We start from the raw sequence: 24,352 nt of genomic DNA on the forward strand, positions 1-24,352 counted from the left end.
TCAATCAATCAATCTATCTATCTATCTATCAACCAATCACTCAAATCACTGACAGAATAGAGGAAGCTTCTGTTGTTGCTTGGTGGCAGAGCCTCAGAATAAGAAGGGGTCTCTTTCATCCTTTTAAATTTTCAAGCAGAGGATGCCAAGCTCTTTCCCCACAGACACAACCTTTCTAAATCTGTGCAGACGGTGGCGAAGCTCTGCAGAAACACCCGCCAGTGCCTCCAGCCCACCTTGCAGTGCCAGCTGGCTGGAATCTGCGACAGCTAACGAACCCGTTAGACAGGCACTCTGGAACTTGGAGGCCTCTGTAAGAGGCCGCCTTGCAAGCAGGTGTACGGGAAAGGAGGTGGCCCCATGGGGAGTGAGGGAGCCAGGCCCATGCTCTTCTCGGCTTTATTTTGGATTTTATTCAGGGCTCTGCACCTCCTCTCAGACTTGAATGCCACACCAGGCAGATGCTACATGCAGGAGAAGATGCCTCCCCTTTATCCAAGAACAATATCCGGCACTCTCAGACACAGATATACATTGCAAGCTGCCTATTCTCGAATCAGATCATTGGCCCATCTAGCTCAGTATTGTCAACACTGACCGGCAGCAACTCTTCCGGGCTTCAGGTAGGGGGCCTTGCCCAGTCCTTCCTGAAGATTAAACCCGGGAGTTCCTGTGTGAAGAGCAAACATTCCATCGCTTGAGCATTCATAGTAAAGGTATCTTAAGGCTTCTCCTCTGTTCAGCAGTTGGCATCTGCTTAATCTCTTCCCAGGTGGAGTTGTGCAGACCTTGCAATGTAGGACAGTCATGGAGCTGGGATACTTTTGCTGGGTCTCGATGAGTGTCTGCAGCCGCCTCAGCATCCTCATCGCCCTCCAGTGCAGGCACCGGTATCCTCCCCTGTAGTATCACTGCTACTTGGAATCTGCTCATCTGCTTCTTTTTCCTGTTCATAATCTGTGCTAGCTGGTGTGACAGTAGAAGGCAGACCTGGCCTATTGTTTATCAATTCAGGAAAGTACATGAGGTCTTGTGTCTCTTCCTCTCACTGCCCAGAAAAAGCATTTTACTGTTCACTGTGCTCATCAAAATGAACCACTCTTCTTGCACTGTCCTTTCCTGTTTCTAAGTCCATAACCCTGTAACCTTTGCCTCCAGAAGTATATCTTAGCATAGTTTCTCGTTCTACCCTGGAGTTCAGCTCGCCTATTCTCTTTGGGTATATAGGCAATGCTGCCAAATGTGTGATAGGTTAAGTACACTTCCATGTCAAAGCTCGAAAGGTGTGTATGCTGCCCCGCAGTCTGTTCTGGAGATACCCTGCAGTGGCTACTGCAGCTCCCCACATGCATTTGAGGAGGCCAGCATCACTCAGCATGCATCAGGTCATCTCCATAAACTCTGTATCAGCTACTGAGCTCTGTTGTGGGGTGTGACTAACACTCCTCCCATGTGTAATGGCTTCCTCTTCCAGGAGGGATCTCATGTGGTTTGAAGTAAACTCACCACTGTTGTCGTTCATGAGAGTTGTAGTTTCCCTCTGCAACTTGTTGCTCACCATGGCGAGGTACTTTCTGAACATATCCACTGTCTCACTTTTCTCCCTGAGGAGGTACAGAACACAGTATCCTGAAAAGTCATCTAGAAAAAATAAAATGTACTCATTTTTCCCTAGCAAGGAAACACTCAGTGGACCACATACATCACTATAGACTACATCAAGCACTCTGGTGCTTCTTTGTTGAGTATATGGGGGGACGGGGGGACGGGCGGTTTAACACTTTTCTCAGTTAGGCAACTTACGCACTTCATTGCAGTTGGTGCACTCTGGAGTACCTTCTCCCCTCTTGCAAGCTCCTTGCATTTCAGTTCCCTAATGGCTTTGATGCCTCTGTGGCCAAGCCTTCTGTGCCAGAGCTCTGGGTCTGCTTCAGGCTTCTGAGGTTCTGTGATATTAGTCTCAACATATAATTCACCATCTCCGGTAACCTGGCATCTTCAGTCTTCAGACTGCACACAGAAACCATTTTTTCTGTCCAAGGTGGATACATTGAACATGCTGCAATACAGCTGTAGGACAAACAGGAACTGTTCCACAGGATTCTCTCTCATTAGACTGCTTAGCTTGCAATTTAAGGCTCCTGCACCTGCACCACATATTGTTATGGTTTTGCCATCTGCAGCTTGGATATTGCCATCCACTGATGGGTCAATATTGTTAATGCCTCCAAAGATTTATATATATATAAAAACTCATATAAGTCCAGTAATATATGGCTTGCTTGCTTAAATGCAGGGGATCTTCCTGAATTTGGGCATCACACACACACAAAAATCTGGAAATATGACCTTCTTTGCTGTATTTGAAGCAAACAATTTTTCTGAGTGTAGCCTTGGCTCTCCTTTGGGACTGAGACGCATAGTTTGTCTTGTATCCCTGGCTGGGAAGCTTGCTCGTCTCTCCACACTTTCCTCTCTCAGGTGCTCAATCACATTTGCTAGCCTTAGGTTTGGTTTGTCATCCATGAGAGTTTTGAAATTTAGGTCCTAGTGACCTCAAGAAATAGCAAACTTTCTGTTCCTCATCCATTTTGTATTGTTTAGATTCCAGCTTTTCAATAATGGTTAGGAACTCTGTCATGTGACTGTCACAGTCCTTCTTTGCTTCAAGTTTTAATTTAAATAGATTTCTCACCCAGGCATGGTGGGAACCCCTTGCTTGTGAATCCAAGTGCTTTTTGCAACTTTTCAAGCACCTGAGCAGCTGTATCATCTCTTTTTGTGTGAACCATTTGGGTCTCTGAAATACTATCCAGAATGATAAAAAGGTAAAGGTACCCCTGCCCATACGGGCCAGTCTTGACAGACTCTAGGGTTGTGCGCTCATCTCACTCTATAGGCCGGGAGCCAGCACTGTCCGCAGACACTTCCGGGTCACGTGGCCAGCGTGACATCGCTGCTCTGGCGAGCCAGAGCCGCACACGGAAACGCCGTTTACCTTCCCGCTAGTAAGCGGTCCCTATTTATCTACTTGCACCTGGGGGTGCTTTCGAACTGCTAGGTTGGCAGGCGCTGGGACCGGACGACGAGAGCGCACCCCGCCGCGGGGATTCGAACCGCCGACCTTTCGATCGGCAAGTCCTAGGCACTGAGGCTTTTACCCACAGCGCCACCCGCGTCCCAGTATCCAGAATGATAGGCACTGTCAATTTATTCTCTTGTTCCCACTCCTTTGAGGCTTTGTCCTCACTAGGTTTCACTTTCTCAATACATTATAAAATAGCTTTCATATCAAGTTTGGCTTCTAATTGTCTTTTCCATTGGATGAAATTGCTTCGTGTAAGCTTAGGTAATTTGAGACTTTCCTCAACAATGGAATTCCTGCTATCCAGTTTAGAAAAATCAAAAATGGAAAAATTCCCAAAAGGGGGGGGGGGGAGAGAAAGGAAAAATATTCCAAAATAAAAATAGGGAAAATCACAAAAAAAAAAAACCATTCTCAAAATCTCCAAAAGTAAAATAAAATTATTTAATCCTCTTTGCTAAAACCCCAAAGCAAAAAGCACAGAGCAGAATAAGAATCCTTTAGTATAACTGCTTTGCATTAGAGGAGTAGATAGACAAATAAGGGGTGAGTTTATCCACTCACAATAGAAACAAAGCAAACAAAAGATTGCCTGGGAAAGCTTCTCCTTCACCTTGAGGCTAAGAAATACAATCTCTCTGAGTGCACTTTAAAATCAAGCCTAAAAAATCACCCAAAAAGGTCAAAAGTCTCTGCAAAATGCTTTCACAACTCTGGGATTTATTCTCACTCTGGGCCACCATAACCTTATGCTGGGAAATAACTGGGGAAGACCAGGTTAACGCTGAAGTCCCACATGTGTAAAGGTAAAGGGACCCCTGACCATTAGGTCCAATCGTGACTGACTCTGGGGTTGCGGCGCTCATCTCGCTTTACTGGCTGAGGGAGCCAGCGTACAGCTTCCGGGTCATGTGGCCTGCATGACTAAGCCGCTTCTGGCGAATAAGAGCAGCGCACAGAAACGCCGTTTACCTTCCCGCTGGAGTGGTACCTATTTATCTACTTGCACTTTGACGTGCTTCCAAACTGATAGGTTGGCAGGAGCAGGGACCGAACAACAGGAGCTCACCCCGTCGTGGGGATTCAAACCGCCGACTTTCTGATCGGCAAGTTCTAGGCTCTGTGGTTTAACCCACAGCACCACCCGCGTCCCTTCCCACATGTGTAGGAAACTGCAAAAGAAAAAAATGGCTGACTGCCTTTATTCAAAAAAGTGCAGGGCTTGACTCACCCTTTAGCCAGCAGCTGCTGCCCCCGGCCACAAAGTTTAAAACAGAAGTAGGTGCAGCATTTGCAAAGTGCAGGAAATATAGGTTTTTAGATCTTTAAATATCCCAGTACAGAGCACTGACAAAGTACTCTCCCACCTCTACCCCTCTCAGAATGAATAGACAACAACCTTAAGTAAGTTGAAATGCTTTACTTACAGTAATCAGAGGTCTCACTCATGCATTGTTCAATGTTACAGCAGAAACAACAGAGGCAAAGTATTCTTGGTTACAAAATATAGAAGTTGGTCTCAAGCACGCAATGTGAGTCTGAAGCCCCAACCTCAGACGTCTGCTCAGGTACATGGTTAAAGAGAGAGAGAAAGAGACAGATAGTGAGAGAAAGGAACAGGAAACAACCTTTACTTCTGAAGGTGAGGGGACATAACCTAACCAAGCATTTTCTAGCAAATTACAGCACTGTGGTCCTTAATCTCTTCATTTACTAACTAGCAGAGATATTCATTGTTAGGTTTGACTTCAAAATCTACCACAATCTTAAATCCTGATTCTGTCTTCTGCAACATAAATTACTCCTCCCAGTTTGGTGTCATCTGCAAATTTGATGAGCATCCCCTCAATATCTTCAGCCAATATGTTTGTAAAGACATTGAACAACAGGCCCAGGACAGAAACCTGCGGCACCCCACTTGTCAGTTTTCTCCTGGATGATGAAGAACCATTAGTGAGCACTCTTTGGGTTCGGCAAGCCAACCAGGTACAAACCCACCTAACAGTTGTCATGTCCAGACCACATTCTACCAGCGTCTCTGCAAGAATAGTGCCTACTTCCCAAAGCTCAGTAAGCTTCTGCCCAGCTTAGGATGCTCACATGTGCAACATCATTTCCTCCCCCCATCGCTCTGAGAAGCTGACACCTCTGGCTCCAACTGTTTCCCTATGAAAAAACTCACTGCACACTACTGCAAGATACACTACGTCCACAGCATTTCCCCAAGCTTGTAATTTTATAAAAAAAGAAAGAAACGAGATTAATCAGCAGTGACCTGCTTTTGAAAAACCCATCTTATATCTTAGTAATCACAACATTCTTTTCTAAGTGCTCACAGACCAACTGTTTAATTATTTGTTATGGGGACCTTTCCTGATAATGACATCAAGCTGACCGGTCAGAAGTTACCCAAGTCTTCTCCCCCTGCCCCTTTTTAGAAGATGGAGACATTTGCCTGCCGCCAGTATGCAGGGACCTCACCTGTTCTCCAAGAATTCTCAAAGATTACAGATTGAGGCTCTGAAAATACACCGGAACACTCCTTTAGCATCCTTGGGTGCTTCTCATCAGGCCCTACTTCATTTATAGTAGCTAGGTGTCTCCTTGCCTCCTCTTGGGCTGCAGCTCCCTCCTGGCGTGGTTTATTCTGTTATGAGCAGGTTGAGCACTGCTTTTATTTTGGATGAAGACAAAGGCAAGGTAGGTGTTGAGCAGCTCCGTCTTCTCTCTGCCACCCAATAGCATTTCTCCATCTTCTCCATGCAGAGGACCTACCACTTGCTTGTTCTTCCCCTTGCTGCAAACATAGCCTAAGAAATCTTTTAAATACTGGTATTTTCTTTCCTTACCTCTCTTGCAAGACTGAGCAAATTCTGAGCTATGGCCTGCCCAACAGTCACCCTGCAACTCTTGGCTACTCATGTTATACACCTGCTTCTTGATTTCCCCTGTCTTCCATTTCATATATATGCCCTTAAATATCAGTTCATCTGTAAGCTCCTTATGCAGCCACACCAATTTCTTTAGATACCTCTCACTTTCCTTTGTATCATGAAACCCAGGAGGACATGATCGCTTAATCCCAACTTTCCCTGTACTTCGTCGGTCAATTCCTCCTTGCTGGTGAAGACCAGGTCCAAGATAGATGATCCCCCTTGTTGCTTTTTCCACCTTCTGGGAAATGGATTTGTCAGCAAGGCAATGGAGGAATGGGTTGGACTTTACAGTCTTGGCAGAGTTTGAGTCCCAGCAGATATCCAGGTAGTTCGCTTCTCCCTTGACTATTATACTCTCAATTTGCCTTTCATGTTCCAGGTCATGGAGTGTATACAACTTCCTTTACACAGAATGCTGCTACTCTTCCCTTCCTGTTTGGTCTATTCCTTTTCTTTCAGGACAGTCCACTCTGCTCTATCTAGACATTCCTCGTCTTGCCTTGTAGCTCGAAGTGTAGATAGGACTCATTATTTTTTTGGGTGAAGTTGTTGAACTTTCAGCTGATGTCTCTCCATTTGCCAGTCCCACCCAAAAGGCAAACTCTTCATCAAGTCAATCCTTTGGGACAGAGGCGGCGAGCGAAGAAAAAGTGGCTCCTACTGGCACCGCCACGGTTGCAGAGGCAGCGATGTAAATAAATTGGGGGGGCATCAAACCACCCCCTTTCCCTGGTGCATCTGCCAGAGCGGTGCACAGAAGCAAGACTCCACAAGGGCACATGCGCAGAAGAGCTGCCTCGCATTGGTGCTACCGCCATGGTTGGCCATGAGGAGCTCTGAGGCGCCAGACAGAAGCCTCTCATCTCCTCAGGTCAGAGGGCAAAAACACAGAGAGGTAACCCGAGTGTGTGTGTGACTGTCAAGGCCTCCTCCTCCTCAGCTCAAGGAGACGGCCTCATTCTTTCCCTCCAATCACAGGTATAATGGCTGCAGTGGAGCAAGGAGGAGGGAAAGAAAGGGAAGTGGGAGGGAGGCTGGTACTACCCACATGTGGTCAAGCCTCCTTCACTGCCCAGATCCTGAGGTGCTGCCGCTGAAAAGCTTCCGAGGAGGCAGAGGGCGCACCTCATGTCGGATGGGAGAGGGTGACAGCCTGGCGTTGTGTGGACCCAATGCACCGAGTGAGAGGTGGTGGTAGAAGGAGCCTCCAGCTTCACTTTGCCTCAGAGGCAAGAAGTGACCTCGCCCTCCCGAGCGGAGAGGGAAGGGGAGGAGAGGCAATAGCCATGTGTAAGCGCTCCTCGCTAACAGCTGCTCTGCCCCTCTTCACTCCCTCTCTTGCAAGCACCCCCCTTGTTGAGCTTTTTCTGGGACCCCCCCCCAAAAAAATTAAGCCTTTGGGGATTTCAAAAGTATTTTTAAAAATTGCCCTACTTGCCATAGGTCCGGGTTTTCTGGACATTTTGTCAATTTAGCAAAAATTTGCCCAGATGCCATTTTTCAGCCCAATTCCTGGATGTGTCTGGGAAAACCAGGATGTATGGCAGCCCTAAGATTGACAGGCCTCAAATTTCTGTACCTTCTCTTCCAGTAAGTAAGGCAACCAGCTTGCACTTGCTGCAGGTGTATTTTAGCACATTCTCAGGCAGGAAGATAAACATGGCACAGGTGTTGCAGGTTACTGCAGCAGCTCCCTCACTGTCCTGTCTTGGTCCTACAAACACAATGAGACAGCACTCTGGACCTCCCCCTCAAATCCCCCTCTGTTTCTGGTCATGAGCTCCCAGAGGCTGCTGTCAGCTAAACAGATGGGGCCCCCAGCAGGTAGCCGAAGCTGAATGTGGCCTTCAGGCTGAAAAAAATCTTTGTCGGCTTTGAAATATACTCCATCCATCCTCAGTAAGAGGTCTATCCTCCGTGAGGGGAGCAGAATGCATGGCTCCCTTTGATGCAAGGTGAACGGGGCAAGTATTTTTCAGCCACTAGGCCACATTCCCTCCCAGAGAACCTTGCGAAGGTCACACACCAGTCGGGGGGGGGGGGGGGCAGGGGTAAAAGTGGGCAGAGATTCAAATGTTCATTGATTGACTCACACTCACATCTCCCCCTCTGCACACCATCCCTGGAAGCAAGAGGCACCATGAGATATTAAGCACACTCAAAAACACTCAAGGGTCATCCAAAGCAAGACTGTGAGTGGTGTGGCCACACAGTACCAGGGACCACACAGAGAGGCCCCAAGGGCCACCACATTCAGCCTCAGGGCCTGGTGTCTCACATCTCTGATACAGAGTACATGGTCACACCCCATTTCCCATGTTGCATTGATTTTGAAGATGAGAATTACCTGGGGCAAGGACAAGGTACACAGAGAAAGGCCTGTACTATCTAAGCTGTCTATTTTTGTGAGGATTTTTAAATTATTTTTTATTTTAAAAAAAGCCTGGCCTGCTGTACTTCGGATCCTGCCGAAGCAAAATAAAAAGCAGAAAGCTGAGCCTGAAGTGAGTTTAACTGCAGCGCTGGGCAGAGAAGGAGCCCCTATTTGTCAAGACGTCTTCCAAAGAAAATAAATCTCTATTGTACATTGAGCTTCTGAATCTCAGAAATGGAGAAAGCAGATCTCCTTTTGTTTCTTTTTATGTCTGTCTCTTTGGAGAGGCAGTCATGGGGTGGGGGGGGATCACGATTGATTGGTATCTCTGAGCACCTATTTGTTGGGGTTGTTGGGGGTTCATTGAACCCAAACATTTCAAAAAACTCTCGCACCCAAGGGAATTAGTCTTCTTTCTGTCCCTTGAGGAGGTTCTCGTCTGCTCCAAACAGGAGCCGGCCCTACTGTTAAACAGAGTGAGGGGGTTGCTTCAGGTGGTGGACGATGTAGGGCGGAGACTGGGAGTGAGGTTTTGGAGGGTAGGGAAGTGGGCATGCCTCAGAGCCTGTCCCGCACACTTACTAAGCTGTCTTTTGATGTGATGGAGGATACAGTACCTCAGGACCCAAATATTTGAAGGAGACACTCCCAAAACATTTGCCAATTGGAGCCGTGCATTCAGCAGGAGATGACCTGTTGGTGGTGCCACCGCTGGCTGCTGCTTGGTCAGTGTGGACCCATGACAGGGCCTTCTCAGAGAAGGTCCTCCATTTTGGAATATCTTCCCCACTGCAGTGAATCTGTCTCCTCATTATTGACATTCATAAGAAATGGAGGAGACTCTTGAGAGTCCCATGGACTGCAAGAAGATCAAACCTATCCATTCTTAAGGAAATCAGCCCTGAGTGCTCACTGGAAGGACAGATCCTGAAGCTGAGACTCCAATACTTTGGCCACCTCATGAGAAGAGAAGACTCCCTGGAAAAGACTCTGATGTTGGGAAAGATGGAGGGCACAAGGAGAAGGGGACGATAGAGGATGAGATGGTTGGACAGTGTTCTCGAAGCTACCAGCATGAGTTTGACCAAACTGCGGGAGGCGGTGGAAGACAGGAGTGCCTGGCGTGCTCTGGTCCATGGGGTCACGAAGAGTCGGACATGACTAAACGACTAAACAACAACAACAAGAAAATTGAAAACATTCCCACCAGATGCATACTTATGGTCCCTTGAGCCCTTGGGAAGAGCTGTATTGATGGCCCCCCAAAGGGGGGGGAAATCACTTCTTTGCACTTGGGCATTGGAGGTGGCCCAACACCAGCCCCAGATGTGTGTTTAGCAGGGCGAGGAGTGACTGTGACTGGCAGCTGGAAGCCCATGCCATGCTTCCCTTCCTCAATGCAGCTGTGCAGTGCAGCTTGGAGGTGCAACTGTTGGGGACAAGGAAGTGGCAGCTCTGGGGCTCACACTTAGACATGACTTTCTTTGGCCAGCTGTCTCCTGTCAGCCCTCTTATAGCCATGTGCTTTGCCCCATGCAGTACTTGGATCTGGCCTGGCCCCTCTGACAGATGCTGCATTGCATCTTTGCACTGTGACAGCTCCCGTTACCATGCCCTGAGGTCCCTCTTGGCCAAGGGGAATAAAGAAAGGCTTCCCCCCTTCAGGTGGGAGAGAAGGGAGTGGACACTCCGTTGTCCACGGAGGCACCACCTTTCTCTCTTTGCTCCCTCAGTATACTCTTGAGGAGGACTCGGACAAAGTAATGAGGGGATTCCACTACATTAGTCAAGAAACAACATTTTGAATGCATTATAAACATGCAACACCAGATGGTGCCAGAGAGCAAATAAAATTTCTAAGTAATTTTGCATAGTGTTTTTTTCCCTTTCGTTATAACAATTTAATTTCTGATTTATTTATAGCAGTTTTTTTCAGTGTGTAGATCCACCCAGGGTTAGGAGCAAGGTGACATCCTCACCTTTCACTCTGTCATCACCCCAAGTGCCCCGTTGCTTTCAGAAGCACTTAGACTTCAAAAATAAAAACAAGGAAGAAGGGCAGAGACACTTGCGGGGTGCAAATAGTTGCTGTAGTGGCGACCGTCAAGCTCGCTAAGCGGCAAGGAAAAGGAGACACTTGCTAAGACAGAGAATTGCCCTAGAGGAGCAAGCAGCGCTAAGAAGACCAAGGCTATCTGCACACACCTAGACCTGTGCCAGCCTGGTCAACCCCTACAGAGGCCCCTGATTCCCATTCACCCTGCCAGTCAATGGCTGAAAGATTCTGTTCCTGGCAAGCCCTGAAATTAGTAACTACGAGGGTATGTGATTACCTTTAAATGCTTGTAGGTGTTCTAAATGGTTTTCAAATATTTTCAGTGTGTTTCCCCCCTTCCCCCCTTTAGAATTGTATTTTTGCAACTTTTTAATGTTTGCTGCCCTGGACTCCTTTAATAGGAAGAGAAGGATATGTATTTCTTCCTATACACATAAAAATGTAAGGCTGTCATCGTGTAAGCCACCATTGGAGGATTTGCAGTGTCTCATCAGAACCCTGGATTTGCATGAAGCCACAACAGGGGAGCGGAACAAAAGTGTGGTACTGTGGGTTAAACCACAGAGCCTAGGACTTGCCGATCAGAAGGTCAGTGGTTCGAATCCCCACGATGGGGTGAGCTCCTGTTGCTCGGTCCTAGCTCCTGCCAACCTAGCAGGTCGAAAGCATGTCAAAGTGCAAGTAGATAAATAGGTACCGCTCTGGCGGGAAGGTAAACGGCGTTTCCGTGCGCTGCTCTGGTTCGCCAGAAGCGGCTTAGTTATGCCGGCCACATGACCCGGAAGCTGTACGCTGACTCCCTCGGCCAATAAAGCGAGATGAGCACCGACTGGACCTAATGGTCGGGGTAGCTTTACCTTTACCTTTTATAGCAGGGGAGTGGAACAAAAGAAGTGGCAAGTATAAAACGGGCATTTTTAAGCAGGAACAGGGGATTTAAACAAAGCAGGGATGAAGGCACACTGAGGAGTTTTGAGAGGATGGGGGTTTGGGTGAGGTGCAAAGGGAGGGGTGTGGTTTGGCAAGAGATGAGCAATGTGATCAGGTGTGGCAGCCCCTAATTGTTTCTTCTTTCTTTCTTTCTTTCTTTCTTTCTTTCTTTCTTTCTTTCTTTCTTGATTCAACCATCAGTCCTGTGGGCTTCTGTACAGGGGGTGTGGGAGCGGAGAAGAGGCATCATTGTCCCATTTGCCCCAGGCAGCAAAGTGTATTGGGTTAGCCACAGCTCCAGAAACAAATAAAACAACCCAGTGATGCTGTTAAAATCCCAAGAGCACCCCTCACTCCAATGTAGTGTTTTTAAGGAGAAGACTGTGGTATCGCAAGACAGCTGCTTGGCATGCAGAAGGCCCAGTTTCAATCCCCAGGAAGCAGCTCTAGGTAAGTCTACCAGAAACCCTGCCGGAAAGTCTGGAGAGCTGCTACCAGTCAGTGTGGACAACACTGAAACAGATGGAACAAAGGTTTGGCTCAGTATTAAGCAGCTTTCTGTATTTTGGGCATCTGTCTGGATGTTGTAGGGCAGGGGTGGCCAACTCCCAAGAGACTGTGATCTACTCACAGAATTAAAAACTGGCAGTGATCTACCCTCTTTTTAGGGGTTCAGGACAAAGTTGTTGAACTTTTTTTAGGGAGGGGGAAAGCCACATTTTTAGGGGTGCAGGGCATGATGAGCTTTTTTTAGGGGAGCCAAACTTGTTGAGCTTCTTTGGGGGGAGCCAGTGATCTACCACAGACATCCAGTGATCTACCCGGTAGATAACAATCTACGTGTTGGATGTGCCTGTTGTAGGGAAATGGATGCCAGCAGCCAGACAAGATGGGACTTGATCCAGCAAGCAAGTTCTTCTCTGCAAGCTTCTGCATCACACAGATCTCTGTGTTAATGCAGGTTTGAGCTGGGGAGGAGGGGAAGTGTTTTCACAACCCGAATGACAGAAAATGTAATCAACTCCTTTTCTGATTAACCTCCCTCTCAAGATAAGGGAATAAAACAGTTAAGCATGTCTCAGGACTCTTGCAGAGTTTTAAGTGTAGGGATTGAGAGAAAGAAAGGTGTGTGTAGGGAAGGATTTTAGCAACATATTTATTGCACATGCATATATATATATATATATATATATATATATATATATATATATGCCTAGCTTGAAACTCTCCAGGGCATGAGAGAGAGAGAAAAATTAAGAACACAAACCATTCAGCACATGGAAGCCCAAAAGCAGAACAGTTCCTGTCTAGACTTTTCCTTTTTCCTCCCCCCACCCCTCCTCCCACATTTGCTCCTAATTCCATGCTCTGCAGGCTTTGGGAATCACCATCTATTTAGTAATAAATATACCTGGCCAGACTGCCAGGTCTCAGGGCGAGAGCCAATAAAGCAACTCCTCAGAGTAGACCTGTTGAAACTGACAGGCTCCAGTTACTTAAGTGTATCTCTTGCATTAAGAGTTTCTTCAATGCTATTCTAATGGGCTCCCTTATATTTTAACGGTCAGCATTTTAATGTGGTTGCTTTTCTACATGTTTAATTGCAGATAGATGCATTTTCATTATTTGTTTTGTTCCTGTGGTTTTGCTTTTGTGTCAAAAGGTGTCAAAAGTGGTTTATTATTATTACTATTATTACTACTATTATTACTATTATTATTATTATTATTATTATTATTATTATTATTATTATTATTATTATTATTGCAATTTGAATGGGTCCATTCAGAGCATGATTACCCATAGAATTCAACCCTGAAAAGTTCAGGAAACAGACTAAGGTCACATTTTTATTTATAAAAACCTAACACCCCAGAATAAAATCATTCAAGTGTTGAAAACATCCACACCACACATTTAAAGAATCCTGGGAACTGTATTATTATTATTATTATTATTATTATTATTATTATTATTATTATTATTATTATTATTACCACAGCCTGTTAAGTATAAACTACAGCTCCAAGTGTTTCTTTTTGGGGGAAGGGGGGGGGGGAGAAGGAGCTATGGGCTTTTAATGTACAGTGTAAATAGGTAAAGGTAAAGGGACCCCTGACCATTAGGTCCAGTCGTGACCGACTCTGGGGTTGCGGCGTTCATCTCGCTTTACTGGCTGAGGGAGCCGGCGTACAGCTTCTGGGTCATGTGGCCAGCATGACTAAGCCACTTCTGGCGAACCAGAGCAGTGCACGGAAACGCCCTTTACCTTCCCACCAGAGTCGTACCTATTTATCTACTTGCACTTTGCTGTGCATTCAAACTGCTAGGTTGGCAGGAACAGTGTAAATAGAAGCCCCTAAATTTTCTGGGTGGGGTCAGAAGGGTGTTTTCTGATTGGCGTGATAAAATTGTTAGTTATTCCCCAGAGGTTCCTGGAGGGCATTCCTGAGAGTGGGATGGCTTCTCCCATCCAATGGAACAGGCAGGGTTCTTGAAGATCCTCCTTGTGGGAGGGGCCACTCCACTCTCCCAGGACAGGCCCTGGGTGTACTCTATGAGCTACACAGAGCTCAGCTTTAGATCCCTTTTCACTTTACTTCACCTTCATTTTGCCTTTATACTTCTCCAACTCAACTTCAACTGCTTCCCTCTTTTCTTCCCACCCTCAGCCTTCCTTAACCAGGAGTGGGGGAATTAGCACTGGCCACAGCAGGGGAGGGATTAGTAGGCACACAGAGGCAGCAATGGGCCTTTTCATGCTCTACAGGTGAGGAGAAAAACAAAAGCATGGCAGGAGAGCAAAGCTGATCATGCCTACCTGTGATCAGTGTGCTTTCTTGCCAAAACAAGCAGACCAGCAGCACCCCCATCCTTCTCTAGGCCCGGAGGGGACTGCAGCAACACCCTTTTTGCCACATGAAGCCCTTTTTGCTACCATGAAGCCTCAAGAAAACAGGTGGGGCGAGCCTGGAGTGCACCCACCTGTCAAGAGACCGGTGTGCCCTCCAAGCCCTGCAGAAAGGAAACACCCAGGCAAGCATTTTCCACACCCACCTCTGGCACAGCTGCAGCTTCGCACTATGCCCACAAACAGGGCATCGTCACTTCCCAGAGGGGTGTTCTCAGAAAAGACAGAGACCCCCAGCGCGAGGGACACAGCAGCGCAAGGGACAACCATAGGGTAAGTGCTACTCACCCAAACCCTCTGTTTCTGGCTGCGTAACTGGGATGTGGATATTGCCCCACAGGGCCACTTAGCTAACTCCCGCTTTGGAGGAGGGAAGCTGTTCGAAGAACCCCTGGAAATGGTCTTGATCAAGACCAGAGATAAACAGAAAGCTCTTCCTAACAAGCTGGAATAGGTGAAGAGCAGGCATCAAGTGCCTTTTTGTTGATTTCACTCATACAATACGCACTCAGTCATTTGGGATGCAAGCAAGCCCTGATGGGACAGGACAGACAAGGCATCGGGATATAGCCGGAAGTAATCATCTGGGGGAATTCAACTCCAACCCCAAATTCCAGAAGGCCTCTAAGAAGGATGGTCTTGCAGCATGACACAATTCCACAGGGACCAATAGGGGGCAGATGTCTCCACCTTCCTCAAGAATGGCACAAAACATCATTGACCATGTGGGTGATCAGCACAGTTTCCTCTGGGTATTGCTGGAGTTTCCAAGCAACCAAGAGCAAAATTTATTGCCACCACACCCACATTCCTTGAAACAGGAGAAACACCAAGTGGACTGTGCAGCCTTGACCAACTTCTAGCAATTTGAGCTATAGAGCTAGTACCAAAATGGGGGGGGGGGAGCACAGAGTGTATTCACTAGTCTTCTTGGTCACGAAGAAGACTGATGACACACGGGTGATGCTAGACTTGAAGTGGCTGAATCAGAGACTATTTTACAAGCAATTCAAACTGAGAACCCTGAGGTCAACAGCAGAAGTGGTGGAGAAGAACGATTGGCTAGCCTCCATATGTCTGTCAGAGGCATATCTCCACATACCAATCAACAAGTGTCACAGATGGTACCTTCAGTTCTGCTATAGTCAACAAAATACCGCTTTTGGCTTCTCAGTGGCCCCATTAATTTTTATCAAGGTCCTGGTGACTCTGATAGTATATTTGCAAACCGTGGGAATCCACCTGCACTCTTACTTGGACAGTATCCTGATCTGAGCACCATCAAGGAACCAGTGCAAGAAGGACATCTGGACAAATCTCAATTATTTCCAATGGAACAGATTTGTTATGAATTGGCGTAAAAGCTCTCTGATCCCATAACAAACAATAACTCACCTAAGATTACAGGTAGACTCTCAGAACTTCAAGATGAGGCTTAAAGGGGAGTGCATAGTCAAAAATCGCTCATTGACTCAGAAGATACACAGTGCCAAAGACAGAGACATCATGGAATTGGTGAGGCTACAAGGGCTCATAGTATCATGCATTGACTAGTGAAATGGTCCAAATTTCACAAGTGCCCATTACTTCAGGTACTGCTCCCCTTCCAGGACCTGATCATGGCCTCGGGGCACCAGATAATCCTCATACCAGGGAACCTCCAGACCGAGTTGAAATGGTGGCTGCACCTGGACCAACTTCCCACTGGTGTGAGCCTAGAGGTGCCAAAACACATGGGGATCACAACACATGCAAGCCTACTGTGGTGAAGGGCACACTTGGACTTCCATGTAATGTAGGGAGCATGGTCCCCCACCAAGGCCAGATTAGCATAAACTGGTTAGAACTACAGGCAGTCAGACTCGCCCTGATGGATTGTGCTCCAAGTATCCGAAGAGCACATTCCTGTTCTGAATCAACTTTTCTGCCAAAGCCTGTTTGAACCACCAGGGCTGTTTATTCCAAAGGCCTCATGAGAGAGGCAAAAGACCTTCTGATTTGGTCAGAAGTCAATCTCTTCTCCCTGAGAGCAGAACACGTAGCTGGGTTGCAGAATGCTGCAGCAGATTGGCTCAGCCAAACCACAGTCATAGAATTGTAGAACTGTAGAGTTGGAAGGGACCCCGAGAGTCATCTAGTCCAACCCCCTGCAATGCAGGAATCTCAACGAAAGCATCCATGGCAAATGTCCATCCTACCTTTGTTTTAAAACCTCCAGTCATGTTGGACCCTGAATGGAAACTCCACCCAGAAGTCTTTCAACAAATCACCCACCACATCAGAAACCCTGTCACGGACCTCAAACATCAACATACAAGTGGAACGTTTCATGTTTCATGTCTCAGATGCCCTGATGATGGCATGGCTACCAAGCCTCCTCTATACCCATAGGCGCCGACTCCATGGGGCTTGAGGGGGCCCGAGCCCCCTCAAAAATTCGTTTGGGGGGGCTCCGCCCCCCCAATAATCTCCGGCGCCCCTCCAGCAGAGCGCCATCGCCGCCCCTCCCCCAGCCCAAAATGCACAGGGAGGGGCGGGCTGCATGCCTCCTGCCCTCCCTCCCGAGCAAAAGCTCCACCCAATTTCCTTTGGAGCTGATTAATAGGCGCAGCACGCTCTCCCCTATTCGCTCACGAGGAGGCGGCGCCACTTTATTTGCATATTCATGAGCTTATTTATTATTCATGAGCTTTCCCGGGCCCCCCCAATATTTTTTATAAGTCCGTGTCCCTGTCTATACCTCTCTGCCCCCCATTCAACCTCCTAATGCAAGTAGTGCACTGAGTGCAACACTTGCAAGAAGAGGTGATCCTAGTGGCACCATACTGGCTAAGACAACCATGGTGCCCATAAGGTCTCCACCTATCATAGAGTTGCACCTATGGCAACTCCCAATGTGGGAGGACCTGCTGAGCCAGGGGCTTCTTTTACACCCGCATCCACAGCTAATCTGCTTAACAGCATGGAGACTGAGCATACCAATTTGGAAAACCCTAATTCCATTCCTTCTCGCCGACCACCACCACCACCACTTTTTGGCAAATCTGTGAACTGTGATCATTTGTCTATTTACAAGGCAGAGAGGGAGCATGAACAAACAGCTGGTCTATTCCGAACAAATCAGAGACGGTTGGCCATCAAAGTTTGCAAAGGCTGAGGATGGGCTCAGTTGGGTCTGGGCATCAAATGAGTAGCAAGAGGGTCTAGAGAGAGCTCCTAGTAGTGTAGAAGGAGTTTTGGATCTCCTGTCCAAAAAGAAAAAGAAAAAACCTCTTGGGGCAGCTATCCAATAAGTAACAGAAAACAGATTTGGGGGATTCTGTGGGTCCCCTCCTCCCTTTCTTCACAATTGGAAAAGTTAGGAAGAATTGTTGATTTAAACCCACAGCAACCCAAATAAACTACAATAGGTCCATCAACAAAATTTCCAAAAGGCTTCCTGCCATGGTCTGGGTTTCCTGGAAAAGTCTCCTTAGAGATTAAGAAGTAGACAGAATTTAAGAACTGTCTTGCATTTGGGTCAGACTGAAGCTGAAGTCTGTCTGCTTTCCCCAAATGGGCAAGGTAGATGCCCCTGGGAAGCAGAGCGTGGAGGCAAAGTCTGCCCCCTGTTGTCCATCCTCTGTCAATGCAAGTTATACTGGCACTGCACAGGTGTTCATTCTGAGCACACAGCCACACAGAAGTAGTGGAAAACCTCCTTGACCGTATGTGCATGTGTGTGTAAAAATTATTTTATTTATTTATACATCCCACTTTTCCTCCATTTAGCTCAAGTGGGCATACATGAACATAAGAAGAACCTTGCTGGATCAGACCAATGGCTCAGGCCAGCATCCTGTTCTCACAGTGGCTACCCAGACACCCCCAAGGGAAACCTGCAAGCAGGATCCAAGCTCAAGAGCAGCACTCTGCCCTTTCCAGCAAGCATTACTGCCTCCAGCCATGGAAGCAAAGCATAGCTACGTGGTTCTTCTTCTACCCATTTTATCCTCACAACAGCCCTGTGAGGTAGGTTAGGCTGAGAGACCACAGCAGGACCAAGGTCACCCCGTGAGCTTTCACAAATGAGTTCAGCTTTGAAACCTGGTCCAAATGAACCCGCTCCAAATGACCATGCAAATTAGGCACTTTGTCACAGTGCAAAGAAGCATGAGCAGTAACTGCTTTGCCACACCACATAGAGGAGCTTGGAAAGCAACCACTTTGCCACTCAGTGCAAGTCTGATAGCAACTGCCAGTCAACCCTGACACTGTCAGCAATCAGCCATCCACCCAGATCATAACAGCCCAGTGCTTTGTGGCTTCCAAGTGGCATGCTCTTTGAGCAGTGGGGCTGCCAAGCGAACCCGCTTATGAATGTTTTATAAGTGCATTCAATGATTTTTCTGTCTCAGCCAACTTACGTTCTTTCGTGCCTTTGCATGTGGGTGAAGGTTGACCCCTCTCCCCACCTAGATGCTGTGATAAGTAAACACGGCAGCTCATCAGTTCTAGAGCCCTCCCCTTAATCGGTCCTGCTTAACTGACCTGCCAATTAAATCCAAACACCACTTGTGTGGGATCCAATAAAAACTGCATTTCTTATTTGCTGCAACATGAGAAGCTGCCTTATATTGAGTAGGACCGTTGGCCCATCTTGCGTGGTATTGTCATCAGGTCTCCAGGGTTTCCGGCAGGGGACATTCCCAGTCCTGCCAGGAGATGCCACTAGGGGCTGAAGCCAGGACCTCCTGCATCCAAAGCAGATGCTCCAACACTGAGCTGCAGCCTTTCCTCTAAAAGAAGAAGCAAGATTCCAGTCCTCATGGTTCTGAATAAATATGCATGAGCAGAATTAAATGGGAACATGGAAAGCTGCCTTATACTGAGTCAGACCCTTGGTATGTCTAGCTCAGTATGCGCTAAACTGACTGGCAGTGGCTCTCCAAAGTTTCAGGTGGGAGTCTCTCCCAGCCCTGCCTGGAGATGACACTGAGGACTGAAGCTAGGACCTCCTGCATGCACAGAAGATGCTCTGCCACTGAGCTATGGCCCTTCTCCATTGCACAATAGTACAATGATGGCCACATTCACAATCAAGGCTGTTCTTTACCTGCTATATGATGTCCGATATCCAATTTGCATTCTCTGGGGCAGCACTGATTTTCTTTGGAAGACGAAATGCTCAGCTGCACCAGAGAGCATCCTGAAGGCTTCAGCAGAAGGCTCATGAAGCTTGGAAAGGGCACCCCCTGGAGGAGGCAGGGAGAAATGCAACCCACAGCCCTGACCTTTTCCCACATTAAATCGCAGAAGAAAAAACTCTTTTTTTGCGCTGAATTTGCAGCTGCTCTTGTGGAGGACATTTGTGAGGTGGTGAGGAATTTGATTCAGTTCACATTTAAAGGTGAAGCTACCTTATTTGCACTTTCTGAAGCCATCCGAGAACTGAAACACGGGCATCCTTCAAAACCTGTGCTTCTCCGAATTTTGCATTGGTGTTCTTTAGCCAAGATATGTGTAACAAAAAAATGTGTTTACTGCGGCAAAGTGTGTGTTAGTTGGAACCTTGTGTGCATATATTATTTGGCTCAATTTTGGTATGGAAATTTGTTCCTATTTATTTGTTCCTATTTATTTTGCATCTGTTATTATACTTTGTAATGCTTTATTATAAATAAGAATATGCAAACAAACAAAAAAGAAATTCAAAGGAGCATTCATTGGAGAAAAAAATCATACAAAAATGCATTACAGTGGTACCTCGGGTTACATACGCTTCAGGTTACAGACTCCGCTAACCCAGAAATAGTACCTCAGGTTAAGAACTTTGCTTCAGGATGAGAACAGAAATCGTGCTTTGGCGGCGCAGCAGCAGCAGCAGGAGGCCCCATTAGCTAAAGTGGTGCTTCAGGTTAAGAACAGTTACAGGTTAAGAACGGACCTCCGGAACGAATTAAGTACATAACCAGAGGTACCACTGTACATTAGTGAAAACTGCATTGCCAAATATGTCTATATTAGGCAAAATTGCACACAACTAGGCATGCAGGGGTGGTGGTGGTGGGGGAGATGCCCTAAATTAAATTTCATCAAGAAGAGTTTTTTATAATAAAAATAAAAATATAATAGCAAACTTGATGTGAAAATTCAGAGTGTAAAATTTAATATTAGAAAAATGAAGAACCAAAAGAAACTGAAAGTGACAGATTTGTTCACCTCTAATCACAGTCTGAACTTGAAATCAATCTCATCTTTCTTTCTTTTTAATTACAAAAATAAGATAAGGAGAAAACAAACACGTGTTTTCCACCACTCCAAGTCTATGCCCCACAGCTAAGGAGACACAGAAATAATCCTATCATTGCTTTCTGTGCCAAATATCAAGAAAGCAGCAAATCAGCCAAAATAACCCAGGAAAATAATTTGGAGCCAAAAAGGTTTGTCTCTTTCCACCCAGTTCCTTGTAATCCTACCCAGTCAATGGAGAAAGAAGCAAGGCTGCTTAGATCAATGCTGTAAGTCTTCTGGCTGGGGATCTTGCAATAAGGGAGCCAGCAGATGGGGCTGCTGCCAGATCCCAAAGCACTGAGCCCAGTTCTTCACAAGGATAAAGTGCTTTATGTACAGCTCTGATGCCCATCAACAAATCCTGCCCGCAGGGCAGAAAAGCACCACTGAGCTGCCCGCTCATGCAATCAGGATTTGGACAAAAGGTTCCACTTGTCCAGCAGCAGCAACTAACAGATGCTCCTGGAAGATGGTGGGCATGAGATATCTGAGATGGCAACTCTTAACATGTGCCCTTAGCATAATAGACTTAGAGGTAGACTGCTCCTGTACATGGGAGTTTCCCTGAACAATCGGAACTGAAAGTCCTCTTCGCCCATTTGGATTAAACAAAAAGAAGAAGGTAGTGATGCTCTTGTGTTAAAATGCTCAGCAGCAGTACAAATAACTTTGGAGTGTATCTAGCTAAGCACTACTTAAGAGTACACACATTGATAGTAACACACCTAAATATTGTCCTGCCCATTACTTTCAAGGGTCTACTCTGACTAACCTTGGATACAACCCTTGCTGCACCTTTCAAAGACTCACCCAAAACAAGGCAGCTAAGTGTTTGTCCATGCAGAGTGAGGGCAGCACTGAACGAGCTGAGCACTGCCCTTGCTCTGAATTGGCTGTAGGATTCCTATACACTGCCAAACTCCAGTTGGCAGTGTAGAATTGTGACACCACCTCTAATCCATTATGGTAGGCTTGAAAATCCAATAGGAAAATAGAGACCCTCATCCCAGAAGACATTGAAGCAGCAGAAGAAGAACAAGGCTACAAATGATATAGGGTCCAGTGGCCACCACTAGAAGTAGCCACAGTTGGTGGCCAGTTATGGAGTCAGCAGCTCTGTCAGGAACAGATGGGTGAACACAGTCTGCTGCCTGGGCCACATGGCTCAATATGGCTCCTGATATTGCTAGGCTCTCCACCAGACCCACTGTGTTGTGCGTGGCCCCCTTGTCCAGTGATTGGGCTCAACCCAAAATGACCTCGCCTGCAATTACCAGAGCGCAACCCCAGGAACAATGGAGACCAGCATAAATTCACTTCTCCAGAAAGGTTGAAATAGAATGTGGACTTTAGTATATCGTGCAGCTCCCAAGAGCACCCCTGCTGGATCTACTATCTACTCCAGCATCCTCTCTTCACAGTGGTCACGGGAAACTCACAAGCAGGATATGAGTGCAACAGACTGCCATTATAAGAGAACAAGGTGGATTCATGGTGAGCTCTGGCGCCTCTTTTTCTAGAAAAATAATTCCCAGCCGGTAAGAGTTGTTTGACAGAGGAAAAACTACCTCAGAAGGTGGTGGACTCTCCTTCACTGGAGGTTTCTAAGCAGAGGTTGGATGGCCATCTGTCATGGATTCTTTTGCTGTGATTTCTGCATTGCAGGGGGGGGGGGGTAGACTACATGACCCTTGCAGCCCCCCTTCCAACTCTACAATACTCCAGCCACCCACACAATTTATAACCCATCAGGTTGAGCTCAGAGCCACACAGCCAAGCACTGTGGCTTACCTGGGACCTAATCATCATCATCATAATCATCAAACACCCTTTTGGGTGGTTATTGAGTCCACAGATGGCCTTCTCTTTAGAGCTGGTGGTGTCAGAAATTAGCAAGCCTGGCTTAAGAGCAGGAGCTGAGGCTTGCAAATACAAACTTTCCCTCAAAATCACACAGAGAGAAAGAGAGTGCAGCAGAGGACCCTAGTAAGCTCACTTTTGATTTCCAAAGAATGGCACCTGGACAGGACTGGCAATTTGGTGCAGACCTAAGACAGATCCTGGTGCATTATGGGAGAAGCCTGGGATATCCACTGGACTCTTGAATTCACCAGCCTCCTTTTGGGAACTCACAGGTTCCAAACTGGCACCATCAAGCTTCTGCCCATACTGCTGCAATATAAACGCTGAATTTTTTAGCACCGAGGTGGGGTATTAAAACTCTAGCTGAGGAATTTAATTCCTTTCTCTCCTCCCCCACCCCTGGCAATCCAAACAATCATCCATTGCATAAGTATCAGGGAATTATTTCCATATTTCAGGCGTTAATCCACACCGCATGCATAATCTGCCTACGCTCTTTAAAATAAAGATAGGCCTGGTTGTATTTGGATGGTGGAGAGGGGGTGGAATATATTCTCTCCCCCCCCCCGCCGCAAAATAAAATAAAATAAAACAGAGGGGGAAAGAAAGCACTGTTTAATCACTCCTGGAATTAACATTAAAATCGCTATAGACATTAGCATCCAAAGATGCTGCATTTCCAGCAACAGATAAGCTGCAGCGATTGTAGCTAAAAATGTGAAAGAAAATATGGAGGTGAAAAGGATTCACATTCCTCAGATTAATCCTATTCGGCCCTGCTAATAGGTACCTGGTCCTGCTAGCCCTGCAGAATATCACAAAAGAAATGTATGGAACACCCAAAGCCCCGCCCCCTCCAAGGAGGCAGAAAATGCAGAACTAATGAGATTTAATGGCAACTTGCATTATTTTTTATTTTGCAATTCTCCATTTTCGCATCTAGGCAACATGGGGAGAGAGCAATTCAGCTGTCTGCTGGGGCTCCCTCACAATGTAATCTGCAGGAGAGCAGGCAGGGAGCGCATAAAACCTTAATTATTCAAAGTACACTGGGAGAGAGGAACAAAGGGGAGAGGGAGAGGGGAGGGGGTGGAACGGCATGAAGAGTCAAGCAGGAACGGGGGGGGGGGGGGAGAGAGAGACACCTACGTTTTGAGAGTCTGCAGGAAAAATATAACGTGGGTGCAGTACACTCGTTTATGTCCTTAAAATACGTATATGCCGTCCAACAAGAAAAGCTTAAAGTTAAGAATAGTGTCCAGTGCTATGGAGAGCAAGACCTGTTGAAAATTATGGGCATGGCTCTAAGACTGCAACATTCCTCAGATGAAAACAGGGACATTTCTTACTCCTCACCCTCAATTCACTCTCCTGGACACCCAGTTTTTGCACACCCATGCACACACCCCTACCCCTTACAGAGCGCCACCAACACAACAGCAACACAGCACACATGCCCTCCACAGTCCTGCGAAAACCCCTTAATCCTGTTTTTATTTTATTCTTTGGAAGATTTACAAAAAGAAAAACACACCAATAAATAGATTTTAGAAAGGGGGAAAATTAGACATGGACACACAAATGTCTATCTATATCTATCTATCATCTATCTATCTATCTATCTATCTATCTATCTATCTATCTATCTATCTCTATCTTCCTTGTCCTCCGCTCCACATCCTGTTTCCTCCCACCCAGGGTGGCTCTGCCCTTTCCCTGCACCTCAGAGCTGGTGTGTCACTCAGGGCTGGGTCTTGGTGGCAGCAGCCTCTCCTTCTCCTTGCCCGCAGTGGCAGCCATGGAGAGGCCATGGAGTGGCAACAAGATGCTCCCTTGCAGCTGCTACCGCTGCTGCTGCCACCACCGTTGCTTGGGACAAGTGCAAGCTCATCCTCCCTGAGCTCAGGGGCACTGGCAGGGGAAA

General features: G+C 46.8%; 1 protein-coding gene across 4 annotated transcripts in view; it reads right to left on the minus strand.

Annotated features, from left to right (window-relative positions):
• Positions 1-24,352, minus strand: part of FAM163B (family with sequence similarity 163 member B) — a 50,064-nt gene that overhangs the window by 7,793 nt on the left and 17,919 nt on the right. For 2 of the 4 annotated variants that reach the window (XM_028715402.2, XM_028715401.2), the window contains exon 2: positions 1,507-1,604. The exons of the other annotated variants lie outside the window; for them this stretch is intronic. The gene's annotated coding sequence lies outside the window, so the exon portion shown is untranslated. The remainder of the gene's footprint in view (positions 1-1,506; positions 1,605-24,352) is intronic. 4 annotated transcript variants of the gene reach the window in all.

The sequence above is a fragment of the Podarcis muralis genome, chromosome Z, assembly GCF_964188315.1.
Source record: "Podarcis muralis chromosome Z, rPodMur119.hap1.1, whole genome shotgun sequence".
Classification (NCBI taxonomy): Eukaryota; Metazoa; Chordata; class Lepidosauria; order Squamata; family Lacertidae; genus Podarcis; species Podarcis muralis.